This window comes from Amblyomma maculatum, chromosome 6 (genome assembly GCF_055883805.1).
Source record: "Amblyomma maculatum isolate TAMU_Amacu chromosome 6, ASM5588380v1, whole genome shotgun sequence".
Lineage (NCBI taxonomy): Eukaryota > Metazoa > Arthropoda > Arachnida > Ixodida > Ixodidae > Amblyomma > Amblyomma maculatum.
The window spans coordinates 107587728-107592475 of NC_139349.1; the positions used below are offsets into that span (position 1 = coordinate 107587728).

The following is a 4748-nucleotide window of genomic DNA, read 5'->3' on the forward strand; positions in this document are numbered from 1 at the left end:
TTTCAGCTCGAATGGGGTAGTAGATTTTGCATAGGAATTTTTCAAATCCCAGCCCCCAAATATTCAAGACCCTGTATATGCTGTCTTGCAGTGTGAACGTCGCGAAGGCAATAGGAGCGTTTACCGCTTAACTGACTGTCCAGCTTGCTGATAGTAAACTGCAGATAATTTGAATCATGCCGTGTTGTGCAGTAACAGAAAAAACTTTCGGCGGATTTCATAAAACCTTAGGCGGATTTCACAGGGCTGGCCGCGGGACCATGACTGCTGTTGGTTCTGCGTAAGCATTGCGTAAACGCAATTGTAAACGCAAGTTCTGCGCTTTTTGTGCACACAATTCTTGAAACACATTGAATTATGGAATATGAATTTATTGCGTGATGCGTAACATAGCGTTGAAATAGGCTTGTGAAGTAGCGACGCAGCGACTAGATGTTATGACTGTAAACACAACGATCGAAGTGCGCAGGAGGATCGGCAGCTCTAGGCTGGCTTCAGGAAAATAATCGCTTCTTTTGATAATTTCTTTGTCACGCACTATGTTCATTTTTCACTATTCTGTGCTGTTCGAAAACGCGGAAAACGCGGCGTTGATTCTACTTTTTTTTACGTATGTTAGTGCTGAAAGATATTCGCCGCCGACGTGGTGTATAGAGTCGGCTTTGCGTTTCGAGAAAGTTTTTGCTCGGCGGACGATCTCGGAAAGACTCGGTCACCGACAGTCGGCAGACTGGTTTTGTCGGTGTCCCCGGCCTCAAAGTCTGTCACACTGGGAAGACATTTGGTTTTCGGTCGTGTTGGTGTCGTCGTCGGCCTAGTGTGACAGCTTGGTCGGTCGCAGACACGGTCGGCCGACGAGTTGGACGACCGTCGGTGTCGCTGTCGGCGTCGTGTCGTGCTAGTGTGACAGGCCCTTTAAGAGATTTCTGCGGCGTTTTGTTTTCTTAGTGGTTTTTATGCGCTGAAAAGAGCTACAAATGCTGCCGCGAACAGAATTAAGCATGAATTTAAGGAACCTTTTGGGTGAAGAAACTCACGGTAACTTGTTTCGACAAAAAAAAAAGTCACGAAGTGCATGATGGAAACAGAACGCCTAATAACTATCTCCCACCCCTCTACGGAGGTCCTTAATCTCCCCATTCGAAGACTGGCCTATATTTCTGTCACCTAAAAAAACTCGGCGCTTTTGCCAGCAGATAAAGATAGAAATACGATACAGATAATCCGATGCGTTTATTTTAAGAAAGGAATTTGGTTGCCGAGGGAGGGGACCAGCGCAGCAGGTGTAGCCCTGCTTTCATGGCACGTAGACATACACCTCGGCGTTTTCCGGATCCCTCTCCAGGTACACGCGGTCTATGAGTGCCTCTATTCTTTTCTTAATGACTTCGGGGCTAGGAGTGAACTTCGAGCTCAGCAACTCAGTGAGCTTGGCAACGAGTTCATTGTGCGATAGCTTTCGCTCGGATTTCATGATTCGTACAATGGCTGCCTCGATTGCAAACCTTCGATCTTCGTCCAAGTTACGCACGACAGTTTCGCTCTCTTTCGAGCTGTCCTCTTTCCTGGAGGAGGTCGTTCCTATCTTCACTTTGGGGAGGTCAGACGTGTAAGACTCGTTCACAGAAAACACATGACCTGCCTCGAGATCGCTCGTCGGGGGTTCCTTGACAAGGACTCGTTGGTCGACCCTTCCTTGAGTTAACGACTGCAGGGCGCGCACTAGGCTCGCCTCAGGAATGTCCGTAGCGGAGGCAATGTCCTCGTAGGTGATCTTTTCGCGACTGTTGAATAGCAGCAGTACGCACATCTGATATGTTGACACTAAAATAATGTACGCCTGCCTCCCGTTCGGCTGGTCGGAGCTCGATGACGAAGCAGGTAACGTTCCTGGTGGGTAGAACTCCGCTTTCAGTTCCGCCCAGCCTAACTGCGCCTGCAAAGTCAGCACTCGACAGCTGTGCTTAGCGAGGTAGAACCGTCGGAACATCTCAAAAGCGCCGAAGGGAGCAGAGGGAATGCTGCAGTGTTCCTTAGTTGCCAGCAAGGGCCAGAAGCCCGTTGTAAGTACACGTACATTCAAGTCCAATATCTGTATATCCGGTCTGTTCGAAGCCACGGCGGTCTTGAAGTCTTCCACTAAGGTTTTAGACACAGACATGTCTTTCAACATGGCTTCAAACTTCGAGGTGAATAGAGGACCACATTCGAACTTGAGTTTGGAGACCATGACTCGCTCGGCATAATCTGACGCGCTCCTGTTGAGTAGCAGCCGCTTGCTGAGGTGATGCTGGTAGAAACGTTGGAAAAGGTCTTTCTCGTGCAGGAACCGGATGAACAGAACAATTTTATCTAAGAGCTTCTCAGCCTCTTCGTTGGCAATTCCTCGTATCCCTATCCTCAGCATGTCGTCCGCAAAAACGGCTACGTGTTCGGCCGATTTCCGGGTCACACTCAGGATGTATTCAAAGTCGGCAGTGATTATCTGCTTTACGAAACGCTTGTCTTTGAAACAGTCGTTCAGAAGATGTTCAAAGCGGTCTTTAAGATCCATCAGTTCTTTAACCAGACACAGCGAATCTGCTTGGTCGCCGTCTTTCGTCATGAGTGATCGGCCCAGCTCGCGAAGGTACTTGCTCACACACTTTGCGAGTGCTTTGAGGCCATTTTCCGCGCGGCTCAGCATTCCGAACATGCGCGTGAGGTCTCCCACATTTTGGGTCTTTAACATGGCCACGATGCCTGAGTCTTCCTTCTCTACGATGACCTTCACGTGGTTGGCAACAAGCTCCTGGTAGACGACTTGCTGGATTCGGGGCTCGGTGCCAGGGTCCAGGCAAAGCTTTGCACGCTCAGACTCTGCGTTCATGCGCTGCTCTGTCATATCGATATAATCGATCGCGCTCTTTTCTGTCAAGTGCTTTTGGCTTTCCAGAGCGTAGAATTTAGCAGATTCGTCCAAAAAGGGTAGCTCGAAGTCTTCCTCGTAGACTGATCTCGAATTAACGCCCAGTTCAACCAGCATCTGGCAGGCGTTCTTGAGTGACGGCTTGTCAATTATCTCTCCCTCGCGATCTTGGCTCACCGTTTGCAGAAGAGTCTCTCGCAGCTTGTCTCGTACGTCTTCGTGGCGCACTACCTCGTCCCGGAAGAGAAACAGCCCGAGGTTGTGAACGCTGCAGACATTGTTCTCGGGAACGTACATTTGCTCCATGTACATAACGATGTCCCTGATGCGTTTCATTCTTGACTGGTGGTTGTTCCAGGCTTGATTTAGAGTACGCAGGAAGGCGTCGGGAGCTGAGGTCGCGACAGCTGGCCGAACATTGTTCCCCAGGTGTCTGGTCACGACTTCGCGGAGCCCGTTGTGGAGCAGCGCCCCTTGTCCCTGGACCACTATTTCGTAGGCTTGGCGGTATAATTCGTCGAAGAGCTTCCCGCTGTCACCCTTCTCCAGGATATCCTGGATGGCCCTCCGCAGGGACTGCCAGACAGTCTCAGTGTCGTCTTCACCCGCTGCATGCGGGGGCTCTCGAAACTTCAGCACCTTGGCGTCCTTCCTGGAGAGCGGGGCCATGGCGTCCGACGCTTGTTCTTCTCCCTCGGCTCTAAAATGCCGCTCGAGAGATCCGCATGTCTTCGTTCTCTACCATCACAATTATTTTAGATGGGTGTCTGCGTCTGTAATAAAATGTAGGTTCTATATATCTTAAAGCGCTGATGATAGACGCAAGGTATAGAATTAAGATAAAAATATAAAACAGCAGCGCTCTGCGTAAATATGAATTAAAGTCTCCAGTGCTCAGTAACTGTGTCAGCATCTTGACTTTTGCATGGTTTCGTAAGCGCCCGTTCATGCTTCATGCGTCGCTGTCGTCGTCGGCGTAACCATAGCAGCTAAAACGTGGCCCAGGGGCCACCCTATCACAGTCTTCATGGCCAACCTGGGGCGCAACATTATGATCGTTCTCTTGCAACCAGCCGTAGTTATCCGGAACACAGACGTCTCGGAAAGTTTGCAGCTTTGGGATCCCAAGGGGCCTGCCTTTTTACTCTCCTGTCCTAAGCTTAAAGGGGCGCCGTGACGTTTGCCAGACCGCTAATTCCAGCCGGCCTTCTAGGTTGTTTACACGTTCCCGATGCCTCAAAGCCTAACCATAACGGCGAAATCGTAGCGACTAATATTTTAATCCGTTTCAATAACCAGCGTTTTGGCACCGATGTGAGCGACACACGACGGCGAAGTTCGTTAATGGATATGACGTTTCTTTTCGCTTGGGCGCTGCTTCGCTGATTGGTTGAGCACGCACATTAGATTTTATAATCGTGTTCTTCAAGTTACTGCGAGAAAAAAAAAAGGTGTTTTAGTTCCGCGTGTGCCCTTGAAGTGCTTGTAAAGATAGCTCCACTCCCGCAGGATCCTCAAATCCCAAGGCTGCTGACAACGTTCGGATCTTGGAGGTCGGCAAAATCGCTGGCAAAATTCTCCTGGCCTCGGGGAACATATGGTGTGCCATAACCGTGTGGGAATATGTATAAGGATACAGCCGCCTCCACGCGACTGCCTGTCTGTTGTTTAATTTTGGGTCTGGTGGGGGTACCAGTCTACGATCCAATCAATAATGTTGCGTGATCTTCCCATATTCTACCATGCGCTTTCCACTTCCTCAGTCATAGAGGGACCCTGTAGCGGCTCGGCGGTAGAGATCTCTAGCCAGCTCGAGGGCCGCCTCGTTGCTTCGTGCGCC

The 4748-nt window shown here is 50.0% G+C and overlaps 1 pseudogene; it reads right to left on the bottom strand.

Moving 5' to 3' along the window:
* Positions 1 to 1297: 1297 nt before the first annotated feature.
* On the bottom strand, positions 1298 to 3577 carry LOC146186530 (cullin-3 pseudogene; annotated as a pseudogene).
* Between the last annotated feature and the right edge of the window lie 1171 nt (positions 3578 to 4748).